A 25,056-nucleotide genomic window follows, 5' to 3' on the forward strand; every position below is an offset into this window, starting at 1 on the left:
CACAGAGTTTCACCTTTCTTTTCATAGAGCAGTTTGGAAACACTCTGTTTGTTAAGTTTGCAGCAGGATATTTGGACCACTCTGAGGCCTTCGTTGGAAACGGGATTTCTCAGTATACTGCTAGACCGATGAATTCCCAGTAACTTCTTTGTGTTGAGTTTATTCAACTCACTGAATTGAACCTTCCTTTAGACAGAGCAGTTTGGAAACACTCTTTTTGTGGAATTTGCAAGGGGAGATTTCAAGCGATTTGAGGCCAATTTTAGAAATCGAAATATCTTTGTATATAAACGAGACAGAATCATTCTCAGAAACGACTTTGTGATCTGTGCGTTAAACTCACAGAGTTTCACCTTTCTTTTCATAGAGCAGTTTGGAAACACTCTGTTTCTTAAGTCTGCAAGGGGATATTTAGAGCTCTTTGAGGCCTTCGTTGGAAACGGGATTTCTTCATATACAGCTAGACAGATGAATTCTCAATAACTTCTTTGTGTTGTGTTTGTTCAACTCACAGAGTTGAACCTTTCTATAGAGAGAGCAGATATGAAAAACTCTTTTTGTAGATTTTACAATTGGAGATTTCATACGATTTCAGGCGAATTGTAGTAAAGGAAATATCTTCGTTTAAAAACTAGACAGAATCATTCTCAGAAACTACTTTGTGATGTGTGCGTTCAACTCACAGAGTTTCACCTTTCTTTTCATAGAGCAGTTTGGAAACACTCTGTTAAGTTTGCAGCAGGATATTTGGACCACTCTGAGGCCTTCGTTGGAAACGGGATTTCTCAGTATACTGCTAGACAGATGAATTCCCAGTAACTTCTTTGTGTTGTGTGTATTCACCTCACAGAGTTAAACTTTCCTTTACACAGAGCAGTTTGGAAACACTCTTTTTGTGGAATTTGCAACTGGAAATTTCAAGCGATTTGAGGAAAATTGCAGTCAAGGAAATATCTTCGTTTGAAAACTAGACAGAATCATTCTCAGAAACTACTTTGTGATTTGTGCGTTCAACTCACAGAGTTTCACCTTTCTTTTCATAGAGCAGTTTGGAAACACTCTGTTTGTTAAGTCTGCAAGGGGATATTTAGACCTCTTTGAGGCCTTCGTTGGAAACGGGATTTCTTCATATAAAGCTGGACAGATGAATTCTCAGTAACTTCTTTGTGTTGTGTGTATTCAACTCACAGAGTTGAACCATTCTTTAGACAGAACAGATTTGAAACACTCTTTTTGTGGATTTTACAAGTGGAGATTTCAAGCCATTTGAGGCCATTTGTAGTAAAGGAAATATCTTCGTTTAAAAACTAGACAGAATCATTCTCAGAAACTACTTTGTGATGTGTGCGTTCAACTCACAGAGTTTCACCTTTCTTTTCATAGAGCAGTTTGGAAACACTCTGTTTGTTAAGTTTGCAGCAGGATATTTGGACCACTCTGAGGCCTTCGTTGGAAACGGTATTTCTCAGTATACTGCTAGACCGATGAATTCCCAGTAACTTCTTTGTGTTGAGTTTATTCAACTCACTGAATTGAACCTTCCTTTAGACAGAGCAGTTTGGAAACACTCTTTTTGTGGAATTTGCAAGTGGAGATTTCAAGCGATTTGAGGCCAATTTTAGAAATCGAAATATCTTTGTATATAAACGAGACAGAATCATTCTCAGAAACGACTTTGTGATCTGTGCGTTAAACTCACAGAGTTTCACCTTTCTTTTCATAGAGCAGTTTGGAAACACTCTGTTTCTTAAGTCTGCAAGGGGATATTTAGAGCTCTTTGAGGCCTTCGTTGGAAACGGGATTTCTTCATATACAGCTAGACAGATGAATTCTCAATAACTTCTTTGTGTTGTGTTTGTTCAACTCACAGAGTTGAACCTTTCTATAGAGAGAGCAGATATGAAAAACTCTTTTTGTAGATTTTACAAGTGGAGATTTCATACGATTTCAGGCGAATTGTAGTAAAGGAAATATCTTCGTTTAAAAACTAGACAGAATCATTCTCAGAAACTACTTTGTGATGTGTGCGTTCAACTCACAGAGTTTCACCTTTCTTTTCATAGAGCAGTTTGGAAACACTCTGTTAAGTTTGCAGCAGGATATTTGGACCACTCTGAGGCCTTCGTTGGAAACGGGATTTCTCAGTATACTGCTAGACAGATGAATTCCCAGTAACTTCTTTGTGTTGTGTGTATTCACCTCACAGAGTTAAACTTTCCTTTACACAGAGCAGTTTGGAAACACTCTTTTTGTGGAATTTGCAACTGGAAATTTCAAGCGATTTGAGGAAAATTGCAGTCAAGGAAATATCTTCGTTTGAAAACTAGACAGAATCATTCTCAGAAACTACTTTGTGATTTGTGCGTTCAACTCACAGAGTTTAACCTTTCTTTTCATAGAGCAGTTTGGAAACACTCTGTTTGTTAAGTCTGCAAGGGGATATTTAGACCTCTTTGAGGCCTTCGTTGGAAACGGGATTTCTTCATATAAAGCTGGACAGATGAATTCTCAGTAACTTCTTTGTGTTGTGTGTATTCAACTCACAGAGTTGAACCATTCTTTAGACAGAACAGATTTGAAACACCCTTTTTGTGGATTTTACAAGTGGAGATTTCAAGCCATTTGAGGCCATTTGTAGTAAAGGAAATATCTTCGTTTAAAAACTATACAGAATCATTCTCAGAAACTACTTTGTGATGTGTGCGTTCAACTCACAGAGTTTCACCTTTCTTTTCATAGAGCAGTTTGGAAACACTCTGTTTGTTAAGTTTGCAGCAGGATATTTGGACCACTCTGAGGCCTTCGTTGGAAACGGGATTTCTCAGTATACTGCTAGACCGATGAATTCCCAGTAACTTCTTTGTGTTGAGTTTATTCAACTCACTGAATTGAACCTTCCTTTAGACAGAGCAGTTTGGAAACACTCTTTTTGTGGAATTTGCAAGTGGAGATTTCAAGCGATTTGAGGCCAATTTTAGAAATCGAAATATCTTTGTATAAAAACAAGACAGAATCATTCTCAGAAACTACTTTGTGATGTGTGCGTTAAACTCACAGAGTTTCACCTTTCTTTTCATAGAGCAGTTTGGAAACACTCTGTTTCTTAAGTCTGCAAGGGGATATTTAGAGCTCTTTGAGGCCTTCGTTGGAAACGGGATTTCTTCATATACAGCTAGACAGATGAATTCTCAATAACTTCTTTGTGTTGTGTTTGTTCAACTCACAGAGTTGAACCTTTCTATAGAGAGAGCAGACATGAAAAACTCTTTTTGTAGATTTTACAAGTGGAGATTTCATACGATTTCAGGCGAATTGTAGTAAAGGAAATATCTTCGTTTAAAAACTAGACAGAATCATTCTCAGAAACTACTTTGTGATGTGTGCGTTCAAATCACAGAGTTTCACCTTTCTTTTCATAGAGCAGTTTGGAAACACTCTGTTAAGTTTGCAGCAGGATATTTGGACCACTCTGAGGCCTTCGTTGGAAACGGGATTTCTCAGTATACTGCTAGACAGATGAATTCCCAGTAACTTCTTTGTGTTGTGTGTATTCACCTCACAGAGTTAAACTTTCCTTTACACAGAGCAGTTTGGAAACACTCTTTTTGTGGAATTTGCAACTGGAAATTTCAAGCGATTTGAGGAAAATTGCAGTCAAGGAAATATCTTCGTTTGAAAACTAGACAGAATCATTCTCAGAAACTACTTTGTGATTTGTGCGTTCAACTCACAGAGTTTCACCTTTCTTTTCATAGAGCAGTTTGGAAACACTCTGTTTGTTAAGTTTGCAGCAGGATATTTGGACCACTCTGAGGCCTTCGTTGGAAACGGGATTTCTCAGTATACTGCTAGACAGATGAATTCCCAGTAACTTCTTTGTGTTGTGTGTATTCACCTCACAGAGTTAAACTTTCCTTTACACAGAGCAGTTTGGAAACACTCATTTTGTGGAATTTGCAACTGGAAATTTCAAGCGATTTGAGGAAAATTGCAGTCAAGGAAATATCTTCGTTTGAAAACTAGACAGAATCATTCTCAGAAACTACTTTGTGTTTTGTGCGTTCAACTCACAGAGTTTCACCTTTCTTTTCATAGAGCAGTTTGGAAACACTCCGTTTGTTAGGTCTGCAAGGGGATATTTAGACCTCTTTGAGGCCTTCGTTGGAAACGGGATTTCTTCATATAAAGCTGGACAGATGAATTCTCAGTAACTTCTTTGTGTTGTGTGTATTCAACTCACAGAGTTGAACCATTCTTTAGACAGAACAGATTTGAAACACTCTTTTTGTGGATTTTAAAAGTGGTGATTTCAAGCCATTTGAGGCCATTTGTAGTAAAGGAAATATCTTCGTTTAAAAACTATACAGAATCATTCTCAGAAACTACTTTGTGATGTGTGCGTTCAACTCACAGAGTTTCACCTTTCTTTTCATAGAGCAGTTTGGAAACACTCTGTTCGTTAAGTTTGCAGCAGGATATTTGGACCACTCTGAGGCCTTCGTTGGAAAAGGGATTTCTCAGTATACTGCTAGACCGATGAATTCCCAGTAACTTCTTTGTGTTGAGTTTATTCAACTCACTGAATTGAACCTTCCTTTAGACAGAGCAGTTTGGAAACACTCTTTTTGTGGAATTTGCAAGTGGAGATTTCAAGCGATTTGAGGCCAATTTTAGAAATCGAAATATCTTTGTATATAAACTAGACAGAATCATTCTCAGAAACGACTTTGTGATCTGTGTGTTAAACTCACAGAGTTTCACCTTTCTTTTCATAGAGCAGTTTGGAAACACTCTGTTTCTTAAGTCTGCAAGGGGATATTTAGAGCTCTTTGAGGCCTTCGTTGGAAACGGGATTTCTTCATATACAGCGAGACAGATGAATTCTCAATAACTTCTTTGTGTTGTGTTTGTTCAACTCACAGAGTTGAACCTTTCTATAGAGAGAGCAGATATGAAAAACTCTTTTTGTAGATTTTACAAGTGGAGATTTCATACGATTTCAGGGGAATTGTAGTAAAGGAAATATCTTCGTTTAAAAACTAGACAGAATCATTCTCAGAAACTACTTTGTGATGTGTGCGTTCAACTCACAGAGTTTCACCTTTCTTTTCATAGAGCAGTTTGGAAACACTCTGTTAAGTTTGCAGCAGGATATTTGGACCACTCTGAGGCCTTCGTTGGAAACGGGATTTCTCAGTATACTGCTAGACAGATGAATTCCCAGTAACTTCTTTGTGTTGTGTGTATTCACCTCACAGAGTTAAACTTTCCTTTACACAGAGCAGTTTGGAAACACTCTTTTTGTGGAATTTGCAACTGGAAATTTCAAGCGATTTGAGGAAAATTGCAGTCAAGGAAATATCTTCGTTTGAAAACTAGACAGAATCATTCTCAGAAACTACTTTGTGATTTGTGCGTTCAACTCACAGAGTTTCACCTTTCTTTTCATAGAGCAGTTTGGAAACACTCTGTTTGTTAAGTCTGCAAGGGGATATTTAGACCTCTTTGAGGCCTTCGTTGGAAACGGGATTTCTTCTTATAAAGCTGGACAGATGAATTCTCAGTAACTTCTTTGTGTTGTGTGTATTCAACTCACAGAGTTGAACCATTCTTTAGACAGAGCAGATTTGAAACACCCTTTTTGTGGATTTTACAAGTGGAGATTTCAAGCCATTTGAGGCCATTTGTAGTAAAGGAAATATCTTCGTTTAAAAACTATACAGAATCATTCTCAGAAACTACTTTCTGATGTGTGCGTCTAACGCACAGAGTTTAACCTTTCTTTTCATAGAGCAGTTTGGAAACACTCTGTTTGTTAAGTTTGCAGAAGGATATTTGGACCACTTTGAGGCCTTCGTTGGAAACGGGATTTCTCAGTATACTGCTAGACCGATGAATTCCCAGTAACTTCTTTGTGTTGAGTTTATTCAACTCACTGAATTGAACCTTCCTTTAGACAGAGCAGTTTGGAAACACTCTTTTTGTGGAATTTGCAAGTGGAGATTTCAAGCGATTTGAGGCCAATTTTAGAAATCGAAATATCTTTGTATAAAAACAAGACAGAATCATTCTCAGAAACTACTTTGTGATGTGTGCGTTAAACTCACAGAGTTTCACCTTTCTTTTCATAGAGCAGTTTGGAAACACTCTGTTTCTTAAGTCTGCAAGGGGATATTTAGAGCTCTTTGAGGCCTTCGTTGGAAACGGGATTTCTTCACATACAGCTAGACAGATGAATTCTCAATAACTTCTTTGTGTTGTGTTTGCTCAACTCACAGAGTTGAACCTTTCTTTAGAGAGAGCAGATATGAAACACTCTTTTTGTAGATTTTACAAGTGGAGATTTCATACGATTTCAGGCGAATTGTAGTAAAGGAAATATCTTCGTTTAAAAACTAGACAGAATCATTCTCAGAAACTACTTTGTGATGTGTGCGTTCAACTCACAGAGTTTCACCTTTCTTTTCATAGAGCAGTTTGGAAACACTCTGTTTGTTAAGTTTGCAGCAGGATATTTGGACCACTCTGAGGCGTTCGTTGGAAACGGGATTTCTCAGTATACTGCTAGACAGATGAATTCCCAGTAACTTCTTTGTGTTGTGTGTATTCACCTCACAGATTTAAACTTTCCTTTACACAGAGCAGTTTGGAAACACTCTTTTTGTGGAATTTGCAACTGGAAATTTCAAGCGATTTGAGGAAAATTGTAGTCAAGGAAATATCTTCGTTTGAAAACTAGACAGAATCATTCTCAGAAACTACTTTGTGATTTGTGCGTTCAACTCACAGAGTTTAACCTTTCTTTTCATAGAGCAGTTTGGAAACACTCTGTTTGTTAAGTCTGCAAGGGGATATTTAGACCTCTTTGAGGCCTTCGTTGGAAACGGGATTTCTTCATATAAAGCTGGACAGATGAATTCTCAGTAACTTCTTTGTGTTGTGTGTATTCAACTCACAGAGTTGAACCATTCTTTAGACAGAACAGATTTGAAACACCCTTTTTGTGGATTTTACAAGTGGAGATTTCAAGCCATTTGAGGCCATTTGTAGTAAAGGAAATATCTTCGTTTAAAAACTATACAGAATCATTCTCAGAAACTACTTTGTGATGTGTGCGTTCAACTCACAGAGTTTCACCTTTCTTTTCATAGAGCAGTTTGGAAACACTCTGTTTGTTAAGTTTGCAGCAGGATATTTGGACCACTCTGAGGCCTTCGTTGGAAACGGGATTTCTCAGTATACTGCTAGACCGATGAATTCCCAGTAACTTCTTTGTGTTGAGTTTATTCAACTCACTGAATTGAACCTTCCTTTAGACAGAGCAGTTTGGAAACACTCTTTTTGTGGAATTTGCAAGGGGAGATTTCAAGCGATTTGAGGCCAATTTTAGAAATCGAAATATCTTTGTATATAAACGAGACAGAATCATTCTCAGAAACGACTTTGTGATCTGTGCGTTAAACTCACAGAGTTTCACCTTTCTTTTCATAGAGCAGTTTGGAAACACTCTGTTTCTTAAGTCTGCAAGGGGATATTTAGAGCTCTTTGAGGCCTTCGTTGGAAACGGGATTTCTTCATATACAGCTAGACAGATGAATTCTCAATAACTTCTTTGTGTTGTGTTTGTTCAACTCACAGAGTTGAACCTTTCTATAGAGAGAGCAGATATGAAAAACTCTTTTTGTAGATTTTACAATTGGAGATTTCATACGATTTCAGGCGAATTGTAGTAAAGGAAATATCTTCGTTTAAAAACTAGACAGAATCATTCTCAGAAACTACTTTGTGATGTGTGCGTTCAACTCACAGAGTTTCACCTTTCTTTTCATAGAGCAGTTTGGAAACACTCTGTTAAGTTTGCAGCAGGATATTTGGACCACTCTGAGGCCTTCGTTGGAAACGGGATTTCTCAGTATACTGCTAGACAGATGAATTCCCAGTAACTTCTTTGTGTTGTGTGTATTCACCTCACAGAGTTAAACTTTCCTTTACACAGAGCAGTTTGGAAACACTCTTTTTGTGGAATTTGCAACTGGAAATTTCAAGCGATTTGAGGAAAATTGCAGTCAAGGAAATATCTTCGTTTGAAAACTAGACAGAATCATTCTCAGAAACTACTTTGTGATTTGTGCGTTCAACTCACAGAGTTTCACCTTTCTTTTCATAGAGCAGTTTGGAAACACTCTGTTTGTTAAGTCTGCAAGGGGATATTTAGACCTCTTTGAGGCCTTCGTTGGAAACGGGATTTCTTCATATAAAGCTGGACAGATGAATTCTCAGTAACTTCTTTGTGTTGTGTGTATTCAACTCACAGAGTTGAACCATTCTTTAGACAGAACAGATTTGAAACACTCTTTTTGTGGATTTTACAAGTGGAGATTTCAAGCCATTTGAGGCCATTTGTAGTAAAGGAAATATCTTCGTTTAAAAACTAGACAGAATCATTCTCAGAAACTACTTTGTGATGTGTGCGTTCAACTCACAGAGTTTCACCTTTCTTTTCATAGAGCAGTTTGGAAACACTCTGTTTGTTAAGTTTGCAGCAGGATATTTGGACCACTCTGAGGCCTTCGTTGGAAACGGTATTTCTCAGTATACTGCTAGACCGATGAATTCCCAGTAACTTCTTTGTGTTGAGTTTATTCAACTCACTGAATTGAACCTTCCTTTAGACAGAGCAGTTTGGAAACACTCTTTTTGTGGAATTTGCAAGTGGAGATTTCAAGCGATTTGAGGCCAATTTTAGAAATCGAAATATCTTTGTATATAAACGAGACAGAATCATTCTCAGAAACGACTTTGTGATCTGTGCGTTAAACTCACAGAGTTTCACCTTTCTTTTCATAGAGCAGTTTGGAAACACTCTGTTTCTTAAGTCTGCAAGGGGATATTTAGAGCTCTTTGAGGCCTTCGTTGGAAACGGGATTTCTTCATATACAGCTAGACAGATGAATTCTCAATAACTTCTTTGTGTTGTGTTTGTTCAACTCACAGAGTTGAACCTTTCTATAGAGAGAGCAGATATGAAAAACTCTTTTTGTAGATTTTACAAGTGGAGATTTCATACGATTTCAGGCGAATTGTAGTAAAGGAAATATCTTCGTTTAAAAACTAGACAGAATCATTCTCAGAAACTACTTTGTGATGTGTGCGTTCAACTCACAGAGTTTCACCTTTCTTTTCATAGAGCAGTTTGGAAACACTCTGTTAAGTTTGCAGCAGGATATTTGGACCACTCTGAGGCCTTCGTTGGAAACGGGATTTCTCAGTATACTGCTAGACAGATGAATTCCCAGTAACTTCTTTGTGTTGTGTGTATTCACCTCACAGAGTTAAACTTTCCTTTACACAGAGCAGTTTGGAAACACTCTTTTTGTGGAATTTGCAACTGGAAATTTCAAGCGATTTGAGGAAAATTGCAGTCAAGGAAATATCTTCGTTTGAAAACTAGACAGAATCATTCTCAGAAACTACTTTGTGATTTGTGCGTTCAACTCACAGAGTTTAACCTTTCTTTTCATAGAGCAGTTTGGAAACACTCTGTTTGTTAAGTCTGCAAGGGGATATTTAGACCTCTTTGAGGCCTTCGTTGGAAACGGGATTTCTTCATATAAAGCTGGACAGATGAATTCTCAGTAACTTCTTTGTGTTGTGTGTATTCAACTCACAGAGTTGAACCATTCTTTAGACAGAACAGATTTGAAACACCCTTTTTGTGGATTTTACAAGTGGAGATTTCAAGCCATTTGAGGCCATTTGTAGTAAAGGAAATATATTCGTTTAAAAACTATACAGAATCATTCTCAGAAACTACTTTGTGATGTGTGCGTTCAACTCACAGAGTTTCACCTTTCTTTTCATAGAGCAGTTTGGAAACACTCTGTTTGTTAAGTTTGCAGCAGGATATTTGGACCACTCTGAGGCCTTCGTTGGAAACGGGATTTCTCAGTATACTGCTAGACCGATGAATTCCCAGTAACTTCTTTGTGTTGAGTTTATTCAACTCACTGAATTGAACCTTCCTTTAGACAGAGCAGTTTGGAAACACTCTTTTTGTGGAATTTGCAAGTGGAGATTTCAAGCGATTTGAGGCCAATTTTAGAAATCGAAATATCTTTGTATAAAAACAAGACAGAATCATTCTCAGAAACTACTTTGTGATGTGTGCGTTAAACTCACAGAGTTTCACCTTTCTTTTCATAGAGCAGTTTGGAAACACTCTGTTTCTTAAGTCTGCAAGGGGATATTTAGAGCTCTTTGAGGCCTTCGTTGGAAACGGGATTTCTTCATATACAGCTAGACAGATGAATTCTCAATAACTTCTTTGTGTTGTGTTTGTTCAACTCACAGAGTTGAACCTTTCTATAGAGAGAGCAGACATGAAAAACTCTTTTTGTAGATTTTACAAGTGGAGATTTCATACGATTTCAGGCGAATTGTAGTAAAGGAAATATCTTCGTTTAAAAACTAGACAGAATCATTCTCAGAAACTACTTTGTGATGTGTGCGTTCAAATCACAGAGTTTCACCTTTCTTTTCATAGAGCAGTTTGGAAACACTCTGTTAAGTTTGCAGCAGGATATTTGGACCACTTTGAGGCCTTCGTTGGAAACGGGATTTCTCAGTATACTGCTAGACAGATGAATTCCCAGTAACTTCTTTGTGTTGTGTGTATTCACCTCACAGAGTTAAACTTTCCTTTACACAGAGCAGTTTGGAAACACTCTTTTTGTGGAATTTGCAACTGGAAATTTCAAGCGATTTGAGGAAAATTGCAGTCAAGGAAATATCTTCGTTTGAAAACTAGACAGAATCATTCTCAGAAACTACTTTGTGATTTGTGCGTTCAACTCACAGAGTTTCACCTTTCTTTTCATAGAGCAGTTTGGAAACACTCTGTTTGTTAAGTTTGCAGCAGGATATTTGGACCACTCTGAGGCCTTCGTTGGAAACGGGATTTCTCAGTATACTGCTAGACAGATGAATTCCCAGTAACTTCTTTGTGTTGTGTGTATTCACCTCACAGAGTTAAACTTTCCTTTACACAGAGCAGTTTGGAAACACTCATTTTGTGGAATTTGCAACTGGAAATTTCAAGCGATTTGAGGAAAATTGCAGTCAAGGAAATATCTTCGTTTGAAAACTAGACAGAATCATTCTCAGAAACTACTTTGTGTTTTGTGCGTTCAACTCACAGAGTTTCACCTTTCTTTTCATAGAGCAGTTTGGAAACACTCCGTTTGTTAGGTCTGCAAGGGGATATTTAGACCTCTTTGAGGCCTTCGTTGGAAACGGGATTTCTTCATATAAAGCTGGACAGATGAATTCTCAGTAACTTCTTTGTGTTGTGTGTATTCAACTCACAGAGTTGAACCATTCTTTAGACAGAACAGATTTGAAACACTCTTTTTGTGGATTTTAAAAGTGGTGATTTCAAGCCATTTGAGGCCATTTGTAGTAAAGGAAATATCTTCGTTTAAAAACTATACAGAATCATTCTCAGAAACTACTTTGTGATGTGTGCGTTCAACTCACAGAGTTTCACCTTTCTTTTCATAAAGCAGTTTGGAAACACTCTGTTCGTTAAGTTTGCAGCAGGATATTTGGACCACTCTGAGGCCTTCGTTGGAAAAGGGATTTCTCAGTATACTGCTAGACCGATGAATTCCCAGTAACTTCTTTGTGTTGAGTTTATTCAACTCACTGAATTGAACCTTCCTTTAGACAGAGCAGTTTGGAAACACTCTTTTTGTGGAATTTGCAAGTGGAGATTTCAAGCGATTTGAGGCCATTTGTAGTAAAGGAAATATATTCGTTTAAAAACTATACAGAATCATTCTCAGAAACTACTTTGTGATGTGTGCGTCTAACGCACAGAGTTTAACCTTTCTTTTCATAGAGCAGTTTGGAAACACTCTGTTTGTTAAGTTTGCAGCAGGATATTTGGACCACTTTGAGGCCTTCGTTGGAAACGGGATTTCTCAGTATACTGCTAGACCGATGAATTCCCAGTAACTTCTTTGTGTTGAGTTTATTCAACTCACTGAATTGAACCTTCCTTTAGACAGAGCAGTTTGGAAACACTCTTTTTGTGGAATTTGCAAGTGGAGATTTCAAGCGATTTGAGGCCAATTTTAGAAATCGAAATATCTTTGTATAAAAACAAGACAGAATCATTCTCAGAAACTACTTTGTGATGTGTGCGTTAAACTCACAGGGTTTCACCTTTCTTTTCATAGAGCAGTTTGGAAACACTCTGTTTCTTAAGTCTGCAAGGGGATATTTAGAGCTCTTTGAGGCCTTCGTTGGAAACGGGATTTCTTCACATACAGCTAGACAGATGAATTCTCAATAACTTCTTTGTGTTGTGTTTGCTCAACTCACAGAGTTGAACCTTTCTTTAGAGAGAGCAGATATGAAACACTCTTTTTGTAGATTTTACAAGTGGAGATTTCATACGATTTCAGGCGAATTGTAGTAAAGGAAATATCTTCGTTTAAAAACTAGACAGAATCATTCTCAGAAACTACTTTGTGATGTGTGCGTTTAACTCACAGAGTTTCACCTTTCTTTTCATAGAGCAGTTTGGAAACACTCTGTTTGTTAAGTTTGCAGCAGGATATTTGGACCACTCTGAGGCCTTCGTTGGAAACGGGATTTCTCAGTATACTGCTAGACATATGTATTCCCAGTAACTTCTTTGTGTTGTGTGTATTCACCTCACGGAGTTAAACTTTCCTTTACACAGAGCAGTTTGGAAACACTCTTTTTGTGGAATTTGCAACTGGAAATTTCAAGCGATTTGAGGAAAATTGCAGTCAAGGAAATATCTTCGTTTGAAAACTAGACAGAATCATTCTCAGAAACTACTTTGTGATTTGTGCGTTCAACTCACAGAGTTTAACCTTTCTTTTCATAGAGCAGTTTGGAAACACTCTGTTTGTTAAGTTTGCAGCAGGATATTTGGACCACTCTGAGGCCTTCGTTGGAAACGGGATTTCTCAGTATACTGCTAGACAGATGAATTCCCAGTAACTTCTTTGTGTTGTGTGTATTCACCTCACAGAGTTAAACTTTCCTTTACACAGAGCAGTTTGGAAACACTCTTTTTGTGGAATTTGCAACTGGAAATTTCAAGCGATTTGAGGAAAATTGCAGTCAAGGAAATATCTTCGTTTGAAAACTAGACAGAATCATTCTCAGAAACTACTTTGTGATTTGTGCGTTCAACTCACAGAGTTTCACCTTTCTTTTCATAGAACAGTTTGGAAACACTCTGTTTGTTAAGTCTGCAAGGGGATATTTAGACCTCTTTGAGGCCTTCGTTGGAAACGGGATTTCTCCATATAAAGCTGGACAGATGAATTCTCAGTAACTTCTTTGTGTTGTGTGTATTCAACTCACAGAGTTGAACCATTCTTTAGACAGAACAGATTTGAAACACTCTTTTTGTGGATTTTACAAGTGGAGATTTCAAGCCATTTGAGGCCATTTGTAGTAAAGGAAATATCTTCGTTTAAAAACTATACAGAATCATTCTCAGAAACTACTTTGTGATGTGTGCGTTCAACTCACAGAGTTTCACCTTTCTTTTCATAGAGCAGTTTGGAAACACTCTGTTTGTTAAGTTTGCAGCAGGATATTTGGACCACTCTGAGGCCTTCGTTGGAAACGGGATTTCTAAGTATACTGCTAGACCGATGAATTCCCAGTAACTTCTTTGTGTTGAGTTTATTCAACTCACTGAATTGAACCTTCCTTTAGACAGAGCAGTTTGGAAACACTCTTTTTGTGGAATTTGCAAGTGGAGATTTCAAGCGATTTGAGGCCAATTTTAGAAATCGAAATATCTTTGTATATAAACTAGACAGAATCATTCTCAGAAACGACTTTGTGATCTGTGCGTTAAACTCACAGAGTTTCACCTTTCTTTTCATAGAGCAGTTTGGAAACACTCTGTTTCTTAAGTCTGCAAGGGGATATTTAGAGCTCTTTGAGGCCTTCGTTGGAAACGGGATTTCTTCATATACAGCTAGACAGATGAATTCTCAATAACTTCTTTGTGTTGTGTTTGTTCAACTCACAGAGTTGAACCTTTCTATAGAGAGAGCAGATATGAAAAACTCTTTTTGTAGATTTTACAAGTGGAGATTTCATACGATTTCAGGCGAATTGTAGTAAAGGAAATATCTTCGTTTAAAAACTAGACAGAATCATTCTCAGAAACTACTTTGTGATGTGTGCGTTCAACTCACAGAGTTTCACCTTTCTTTTCATAGAGCAGTTTGGAAACACTCTGTTTGTAAAGTTTGAAGCAGGATAATTGGACCACTCTGAGGACTTCGTTGGAAACGGGATTTCTCAGTATACTGCTAGACAGAGGAATTCCCAGTAACTTCTTTGTGTTGTGTGTATTCACCTCACAGAGTTAAACTTTCCTTTACACAGAGCAGTTTGGAAACACTCTTTTTGTGGAATTTGCAACTGGAAATTTCAAGCGATTTCAGGAAAATTGTAGTCAAGGAAATATCTTCGTTCAAAAACTACACAGAATCATTCTGAGAGACTACTTTGTGATGTGTGCGTTCAACTCACGGAGTTTAACGTTTCTTTTCATAGAGCAGTTTGGAAACACTCTGTTTGTTAAGTCCGCAAGGTGATATTTAGACCTCTTTGAGGCCTTCGTTGGAAACGGGATTTCTTCATATAAAGCTAGACAGATGAATTCTCAGTAACTTATTTGTGTTGTGTGTATTCAACTCACAGATTTGAACCATTCTTTAGACAGAGCAGATTTGAAACACTCTTTTTGTGGATTTTACAAGTGGAGATTTCAAGCGATTTGAGGCCGTTTTTAGTAAAGGAAATATCCTCGTTTAAAAACTATACAGAATCATTCTCAGAAACTACTTTGTGATGTGTGTGTTTAACGCACAGAGTTTAACCTTTCTTTTCATAGAGCAGTTTGGAAACACTCTGTTTGTTAAGTTTGCAGCAGGATATTTGGACCACTTTGAGGCCTTCGTTGGAAACGGGATTTCTCAGTATACTGCTAGACCGATGAATTCCCAGTAACTTCTTTGTGTTGAGTTTATTCAACTCACTGAATTGAACCTTCCTTTAGACAGAGCAGTTTGGAAACACTCTTTTTGTGGAATTTGCAAGTGGAGATTTCAAGCGATTTGAGGCCAATTTTAGAAATCGAAATATCTTTGTATAAAAACAAGACAGAATCATTCTCAGAAACTACTTTGTGATGTGTGCGTTAAACTCACAGAGTTTCACCTTTCTTTTCATAGAGCAGTTTGGAAACACTCTGTTTCTTAAGTCTGCAAGGGGATATTTAGAGCTCTTTGAGGCCTTCGTTGGAAACGGGATTTCTTCACATACAGCTAGACAGATGAATTCTCAATAACTTCTTTGTGTTGTGTTTGCTCAACTCACAGAGTTGAACCTTTCTTTAGAGAGAGCAGATATGAAACACTCTTTTTGTAGATTTTACAAGTGGAGATTTCATACGATTTCAGGCGAATTGTAGTAAAGGAAATATCTTCGTTTAAAAACTAGACAGAATCATTCTCAGAAACTACTTTGTGATGTGTGCGTTCAAATCACAGAGTTTCACCTTTCTTTTCATAGAGCAGTTTGGAAACACTCTGTTTGTTAAGTTTGCAGCAGGATATTTGGACCACTCTGAGGCCTTCGTTGGAAACGGGATTTCTCAGTATACTGCTAGACAGATGAATTCCCAGTAACTTCTTTGTGTTGTGTGTATTCAACTCACAGAGTTAAACTTTCCTTTACACAGAGCAGTTTGGAAACACTCTTTTTGTGGAATTTGCAACTGGAAATTTCAAGCGATTTGAGGAAAATTGCAGTCAAGGAAATATCTTCGTTTGAAAACTAGACAGAATCATTCTCAGAAACTACTTTGTGATTTGTGCGTTCAACTCACAGAGTTTCACCTTTCTTTTCATAGAGCAGTTTGGAAACACTCTGTTTGTTAAGTTTGCAGGAGGATATTTGGACCACTCTGAGGCCTTCGTTGGAAACGGGATTTCTCAGTATACTGCTAGACAGATGAATTCCCAGTAACTTCTTTGTGTTGTGTGTATTCACCTCACAGAGTTAAACTTTCCTTTACACAGAGCAGTTTGGAAACACTCTTTTTGTGGAATTTGCAACTGGAAATTTCAAGCGATTTGAGGAAAATTGCAGTCAAGGAAATATCTTCGTTTGAAAACTAGACAGAATCATTCTCAGAAACTACTTTGTGATTTGTGCGTTCAACTCACAGAGTTTCACCTTTCTTTTCATAGAGCAGTTTGGAAACACTCTGTTTGTTAAGTCTGCAAGGGGATATTTAGACCTCTTTGAGGCCTTCGTTGGAAACGGGATTTCTCCATATAATGCTGGACAGATGAATTCTCAGTAACTTCTTTGTGTTGTGTGTATTCAACTCACAGAGTTGAACCATTCTTTAGACAGAACAGATTTGAAACACTCTTTTTGTGGATTTTACAAGTGGAGATTTCAAGCCATTTGAGGCCATTTGTAGTAAAGGAAATATCTTCGTTTAAAAACTATACAGAATCATTCTCAGAAACTACTTTGTGATGTGTGCGTTCAACTCACAGAGTTTCACCTTTCTTTTCATAGAGCAGTTTGGAAACACTCTGTTTGTTAAGTTTGCAGCAGGATATTTGGACCACTCTGAGGCCTTCGTTGGAAACGGGATTTCTCAGTATACTGCTAGACCGATGAATTCCCAGTAACTTCTTTGTGTTGAGTTTATTCAACTCACTGAATTGAACCTTCCTTTAGACAGAGCAGTTTGGAAACACTCTTTTTGTGGAATTTGCAAGTGGAGATTTCAAGCGATTTGAGGCCAATTTTAGAAATCGAAATATCTTTGTATATAAACTAGACAGAATCATTCTCAGAAACGACTTGGTGATCTGTGCGTTAAACTCACAGGGTTTCACCTTTCTTTTCATAGAGCAGTTTGGAAACACTCTGTTTCTTAAGTCTGCAAGGGGATATTTAGAGCTCTTTGAGGCCTTCGTTGGAAACGGGATTTCTTCACATACAGCTAGACAGATGAATTCTCAATAACTTCTTTGTGTTGTGTTTGCTCAACTCACAGAGTTGAACCTTTCTTTAGAGAGAGCAGATATGAAACACTCTTTTTGTAGATTTTACAAGTGGAGATTTCATACGATTTCAGGCGAATTGTAGTAAAGGAAATATCTTCGTTTAAAAACTAGACAGAATCATTCTCAGAAACTACTTTGTGATTTGTGCGTTCAACTCACAGAGTTTAACCTTTCTTTTCATAGAGCAGTTTGGAAACACTCTGTTTGTTAAGTTTGCAGCAGGATATTTGGACCACTCTGAGGCCTTCGTTGGAAACGGGATTTCTCAGTATACTGCTAGACAGATGAATTCCCAGTAACTTCTTTGTGTTGTGTGTATTCACCTCACAGAGTTAAACTTTCCTTTACACAGAGCAGTTTGGAAACACTCTTTTTGTGGAATTTGCAACTGGAAATTTCAAGCGATTTGAGGAAAATTGCAGTCAAGGAAATATCTTCGTTTGAAAACTAGACAGAATCATTCTCAGAAACTACTTTGTGATTTGTGCGTTCAACTCACAGAGTTTCACCTTTCTTTTCATAGAACAGTTTGGAAACACTCTGTTTGTTAAGTCTGCAAGGGGATATTTAGACCTCTTTGAGGCCTTCGTTGGAAACGGGATTTCTCCATATAAAGCTGGACAGATGAATTCTCAGTAACTTCTTTGTGTTGTGTGTATTCAACTCACAGAGTTGAACCATTCTTTAGACAGAACAGATTTGAAACACTCTTTTTGTGGATTTTACAAATGGAGATTTCAAGCCATTTGAGGCCATTTGTAGTAAAGGAAATATCTTCGTTTAAAAACTATACAGAATCATTCTCAGAAACTACTTTGTGATGTGTGCGTTCAACTCACAGAGTTTCACCTTTCTTTTCATAGAGCAGTTTGGAAACACTCTGTTTGTTAAGTTTGCAGCAGGATATTTGGACCACTCTGAGGCCTTCGTTGGAAACGGGATTTCTCAGTATACTGCTAGACCGATGAATTCCCAGTAACTTCTTTGTGTTGAGTTTATTCAACTCACTGAATTGAACCTTCCTTTAGACAGAGCAGTTTGGAAACACTCTTTTTGTGGAATTTGCAAGTGGAGATTTCAAGCGATTTGAGGCCAATTTTAGAAATCGAAATATCTTTGTATATAAACTAGACAGAATCATTCTCAGAAACGACTTTGTGATCTGTGCGTTAAACTCACAGAGTTTCACCTTTCTTTTCATAGAGCAGTTTGGAAACACGCTGTTTCTTAAGTCTGCAAGGGGATATTTAGAGCTCTTTGAGGCCTTCGTTGGAAACGGGATTTCTTCATATACAGCTAGACAGATGAATTCTCAATAACTTCTTTGTGTTGTGTTTGTTCAACTCACAGAGTTGAACCTTTCTATGGAGAGAGCAGATATGAAAAACTCTTTTTGTAGATTTTACAAGTGGAGATTTCATACGATTTCAGGCGAATTGTAGTAAAGGAAATATCTTCGTTTAAAAACTAGACAGAATCATTCTCAGAAACTACTTTGTGATGTGTGCGTTCAACTCACAGAGTTTCACCTTTCTTTTCATAGAGCAGTTTGGAAACACTCTGTTTGTAAAGTTTGAAGCAGGATAATTGGACCACTCTGAGGACTTCGTTGGAAACGGGATTTCTCAGTATACTGCTAGACAGAGGAATTCCCAGTAACTTCTTTGTGTTGTGTGTATTCACCTCACAGAGTTAAACTTTCCTTTACACAGAGCAGTTTGGAAACACTCTTTTTGTGGAATTTGCAACTGGAAATTTCAAGCGATTTCAGGAAAATTGTAGTCAAGGAAATATCTTCGTTCAAAAACTACACAGAATCATTCTGAGAGACTACTTTGTGATGTGTGCGTTCAACTCACGGAGTTTAACGTTTCTTTTCATAGAGCAGTTTGGAAACACTCTGTTTGTTAAGTCCGCAAGGTGATATTTAGACCTCTTTGAGGCCTTCGTTGGAAACGGGATTTCTTCATATAAAGCTAGACAGATGAATTCTCAGTAACTTATTTGTGTTGTGTGTATTCAACTCACAGATTTGAACCATTCTTTAGACAGAGCAGATTTGAAACACTCTTTTTGTGGATTTTACAAGTGGAGATTTCAAGCGATTTGAGGCCGTTTTTAGTAAAGGAAATATCCTCGTTTAAAAACTAGACAGAATCATTCTCAGAAACTACTTTGTGATGTGTGTGTTTAACGCACAGAGTTTAACCTTTCTTTTCATAGAGCAGTTTGGAAACACTCTGTTTGTTAAGTTTGCAGCAGGATATTTGGACCACTTTGAGGCCTTCGTTGGAAACGGGATTTCTCAGTATACTGCTAGACCGATGAATTCCCAGTAACTTCTTTGTGTTGAGTTTATTCAACTCACTGAATTGAACCTTCCTTTAGACAGAGCAGTTTGGAAACACTCTTTTTGTGGAATTTGCAAGTGGAGATTTCAAGCGATTTGAGGCCAATTTTAGAAATCGAAATATCTTTGTATAAAAACAAGACAGAATCATTCTCAGAAACTACTTTGTGATGTGTGCGTTAAACTCACAGAGTTTCACCTTTCTTTTCATAGAGCAGTTTGGAAACACTCTGTTTCTTAAGTCTGCAAGGGGATATTTAGAGCTCTTTGAGGCCTTCGTTGGAAACGGGATTTCTTCACATACAGCTAGACCGATGAATTCTCAATAACTTCTTTGTGTTGTGTTTGCTCAACTCACAGAGTTGAACCTTTCTTTAGAGAGAGCAGATATGAAACACTCTTTTTGTAGATTTTACAAGTGGAGATTTCATACGATTTCAGGCGAATTGTAGTAAAGGAAATATCTTCGTTTAAAAACTAGACAGAATCATTCTCAGAAACTACTTTGTGATGTGTGCGTTCAAATCACAGAGTTTCACCTTTCTTTTCATAGAGCAGTTTGGAAACACTCTGTTTGTTAAGTTTGCAGCAGGATATTTGGACCACTCTGATGCCTTCGTTGGAAACGGGATTTCTCAGTATACTGCTAGACAGATGAATTCCCAGTAACTTCTTTGTGTTGTGTGTATTCACCTCACAGAGTTAAACTTTCCTTTACACAGAGCAGTTTGGAAACACTCTTTTTGTGGAATTTGCAACTGGAAATTTCAAGCGATTTGAGGAAAATTGCAGTCAAGGAAATATCTTCGTTTGAAAACTAGACAGAATCATTCTCAGAAACTACTTTGTGATTTGTGCGTTCAACTCACAGAGTTTCACCTTTCTTTTCATAGAGCAGTTTGGAAACACTCTGTTTGTTAAGTTTGCAGCAGGATATTTGGACCACTCTGAGGCCTTCGTTGGAAACGGGATTTCTCAGTATACTGCTAGACAGATGAATTCCCAGTAACTTCTTTGTGTTGTGTGTATTCACCTCACAGAGTTAAACTTTCCTTTACACAGAGCAGTTTGGAAACACTCTTTTTGTGGAATTTGCAACTGGAAATTTCAAGCGATTTGAGGAAAATTGCAGTCAAGGAAATATCTTCGTTTGAAAACTAGACAGAATCATTCTCAGAAACTACTTTGTGATTTGTGCGTTCAACTCACAGAGTTTCACCTTTCTTTTCATAGAGCAGTTTGGAAACACTCTGTTTGTTAAGTCTGCAAGGGGATATTTAGACCTCTTTGAGGCCTTCGTTGGAAACGGGATTTCTCCATATAATGCTGGACAGATGAATTCTCAGTAACTTCTTTGTGTTGTGTGTATTCAACTCACAGAGTTGAACCATTCTTTAGACAGAACAGATTTGAAACACTCTTTTTGTGGATTTTACAAGTGGAGATTTCAAGCCATTTGAGGCCATTTGTAGTAAAGGAAATATCTTCGTTTAAAAACTATACAGAATCATTCTCAGAAACTACTTTGTGATGTGTGCGTTCAACTCACAGAGTTTCACCTTTCTTTTCATAGAGCAGTTTGGAAACACTCTGTTTGTTAAGTTTGCAGCAGGATATTTGGACCACTCTGAGGCCTTCGTTGGAAACGGGATTTCTCAGTATACTGCTAGACCGATGAATTCCCAGTAACTTCTTTGTGTTGAGTTTATTCAACTCACTGAATTGAACCTTCCTTTAGACAGAGCAGTTTGGAAACACTCTTTTTGTGGAATTTGCAAGTGGAGATTTCAAGCGATTTGAGGCCAATTTTAGAAATCGAAATATCTTTGTATATAAACTAGACAGAATCATTCTCAGAAACGACTTTGTGATCTGTGCGTTAAACTCACAGAGTTTCACCTTTCTTTTCATAGAGCAGTTTGGAAACACTCTGTTTCTTAAGTCTGCAAGGGGATATTTAGAGCTCTTTGAGGCCTTCGTTGGAAACGGGATTTCTTCATATACAGCTAGACAGATGAATTCTCAATAACTTCTTTGTGTTGTGTTTGTTCAACTCACAGAGTTGAACCTTTCTATAGAGAGAGCAGATATGAAAAACTCTTTTTGTAGATTTTACAAGTGGAGATTTCATACGATTTCAGGCGAATTGTAGTAAAGGAAATATCTTCGTTTAAAAACTAGACAGAATCATTCTCAGAAACTACTTTGTGATGTGTGCGTTCAACTCACAGAGTTTCACCTTTCTTTTCATAGAGCAGTTTGGAAACACTCTGTTTGTAAAGTTTGAAGCAGGATAATTGGACCACTCTGAGGACTTCGTTGGAAACGGGATTTCTCAGTATACTGCTAGACAGAGGAATTCCCAGTAACTTCTTTGTGTTGTGTGTATTCACCTCACAGAGTTAAACTTTCCTTTACACAGAGCAGTTTGGAAACACTCTTTTTGTGGAATTTGCAACTGGAAATTTCAAGCGATTTCAGGAAAATTGTAGTCAAGGAAATATCTTCGTTCAAAAACTACACAGAATCATTCTGAGAGACTACTTTGTGATGTGTGCGTTCAACTCACGGAGTTTAACGTTTCTTTTCATAGAGCAGTTTGGAAACACTCTGTTTGTTAAGTCCGCAAGGTGATATTTAGACCTCTTTGAGGCCTTCGTTGGAAACGGGATTTCTTCATATAAAGCTAGACAGATGAATTCTCAGTAACTTATTTGTGTTGTGTGTATTCAACTCACAGATTTGAACCATTCTTTAGACAGAGCAGATTTGAAACACTCTTTTTGTGGATTTTACAAGTGGAGATTTCAAGCGATTTGAGGCCGTTTTTAGTAAAGGAAATATCTTCGTTTAAAAACTATACAGAATCATTCTCAGAAACTACTTTGTGATGTGTGTGTTTAACGCACAGAGTTTAACCTTTCTTTTCATAGAGCAGTTTGGAAACACTCTGTTTGTTAAGTTTGCAGCAGGATATTTGGACCACTTTGAGGCCTTCGTTGGAAACGGGATTTCTCAGTATACTGCTAGACCGATGAATTCCCAGTAACTTCTTTGTGTTGAGTTTATTCAACTCACTGAATTGAACCTTCCTTTAGACAGAGCAGTTTGGAAACACTCTTTTTGTGGAATTTGCAAGTGGAGATTTCAAGCGATTTGAGGCCAATTTTAGAAATCGAAATATCTTTGTATAAAAACAAGACAGAATCATTCTCAGAAACTACTTTGTGATGTGTGCGTTAAACTCACAGAGTTTCACCTTTCTTTTCATAGAGCAGTTTGGAAACACTCTGTTTCTTAAGTCTGCAAGGGGATATTTAGAGCTCTTTGAGGCCTTCGTTGGAAACGGGATTTCTTCACATACAGCTAGACAGATGAATTCTCAATAACTTCTTTGTGTTGTGTTTGCTCAACTCACAGAGTTGAACCTTTCTTTAGAGAGAGCAGATATGAAACACTCTTTTTGTAGATTTTACAAGTGGAGATTTCATACGATTTCAGGCGAATTGTAGTAAAGGAAATATCTTCGTTTAAAAACTAGACAGAATCATTCTCAGAAACTACTTTGTGATGTGTGCGTTCAACTCACAGAGTTTCACCTTTCTTTTCATAGAGCAGTTTGGAAACACTCTGTTTGTTAAGTTTGCAGCAGGATATTTGGACCACTCTGAGGCCTTCGTTGGAAACGGGATTTCTCAGTATACTGCTAGACAGATGAATTCCCAGTAACTTCTTTGTGTTGTGTGTATTCACCTCACAGAGTTAAACTTTCCTTTACACAGAGCAGTTTGGAAACACTCTTTTTCTGGAATTTGCAACTGGAAATTTCAAGCGATTTGAGGAAAATTGCAGTCAAGGAAATATCTTCGTTTGAAAACTAGACAGAATCATTCTCAGAAACTACTTTGTGATTTGTGCGTTCAACTCACAGAGTTTCACCTTTCTTTTCATAGAGCAGTTTGGAAACACTCTGTTTGTTAAGTTTGCAGCAGGATATTTGGACCACTCTGAGGCCTTCGTTGGAAACGGGATTTCTCAGTATACTGCTAGACAGATGAATTCCCAGTAACTTCTTTGTGTTGTGTGTATTCACCTCACAGAGTTAAACTTTCCTTTACACAGAGCAGTTTGGAAACACTCTTTTTGTGGAATTTGCAACTGGAAATTTCAAGCGATTTGAGGAAAATTGCAGTCAAGGAAATATCTTCGTTTGAAAACTAGACAGAATCATTCTCAGAAACTACTTTGTGATTTGTGCGTTCAACTCACAGAGTTTCACCTTTCTTTTCATAGAGCAGTTTGGAAACACTCTGTTTGTTAAGTCTGCAAGGGGATATTTAGACCTCTTTGAGGCCTTCGTTGGAAACGGGATTTCTCCATATAATGCTGGACAGATGAATTCTCAGTAACTTCTTTGTGTTGTGTGTATTCAACTCACAGAGTTGAACCATTCTTTAGCAGAACAGATTTGAAACACTCTTTTTGTGGATTTTACAAGTGGAGATTTCAAGCCATTTGAGGCCATTTGTAGTAAAGGAAATATCTTCGTTTAAAAACTATAGAGAATCATTCTCAGAAACTACTTTGTGATGTGTGCGTTCAACTCACAGAGTTTCACCTTTCTTTTCATAGAGCAGTTTGGAAACACTCTGTTTGTTAAGTTTGCAGCAGGATATTTGGACCACTCTGAGGCCTTCGTTGGAAACGGGATTTCTCAGTATACTGCTAGACCGATGAATTCCCAGTAACTTCTTTGTGTTGAGTTTATTCAACTCACTGAATTGAACCTTCCTTTAGACAGAGCAGTTTGGAAACACTCTTTTTGTGGAATTTGCAAGTGGAGATTTCAAGCGATTTGAGGCCAATTTTAGAAATCGAAATATCTTTGTATATAAACTAGACAGAATCATTCTCAGAAACGACTTTGTGATCTGTGCGTTAAACTCACAGAGTTTCACCTTTCTTTTCATAGAGCAGTTTGGAAACACGCTGTTTCTTAAGTCTGCAAGGGGATATTTAGAGCTCTTTGAGGCCTTCGTTGGAAACGGGATTTCTTCATATACAGCTAGACAGATGAATTCTCAATAACTTCTTTGTGTTGTGTTTGTTCAACTCACAGAGTTGAACCTTTCTATAGAGAGAGCAGATATGAAAAACTCTTTTTGTAGATTTTACAAGTGGAGATTTCATACGATTTCAGGCGAATTGTAGTAAAGGAAATATCTTCGTTTAAAAACTAGACAGAATCATTCTCAGAAACTACTTTGTGATGTGTGCGTTCAACTCACAGAGTTTCACCTTTCTTTTCATAGAGCAGTTTGGAAACACTCTGTTTGTAAAGTTTGAAGCAGGATAATTGGACCACTCTGAGGACTTCGTTGGAAACGGGATTTCTCAGTATACTGCTAGACAGAGGAATTCCCAGTAACTTCTTTGTGTTGTGTGTATTCACCTCACAGAGTTAAACTTTCCTTTACACAGAGCAGTTTGGAAACACTCTTTTTGTGGAATTTGCAACTGGAAATTTCAAGCGATTTCAGGAAAATTGTA

Source organism: Pan paniscus, chromosome 21 (genome assembly GCF_029289425.2).
Source record: "Pan paniscus chromosome 21, NHGRI_mPanPan1-v2.0_pri, whole genome shotgun sequence".
Taxonomy (NCBI): Eukaryota; Metazoa; Chordata; class Mammalia; order Primates; family Hominidae; genus Pan; species Pan paniscus.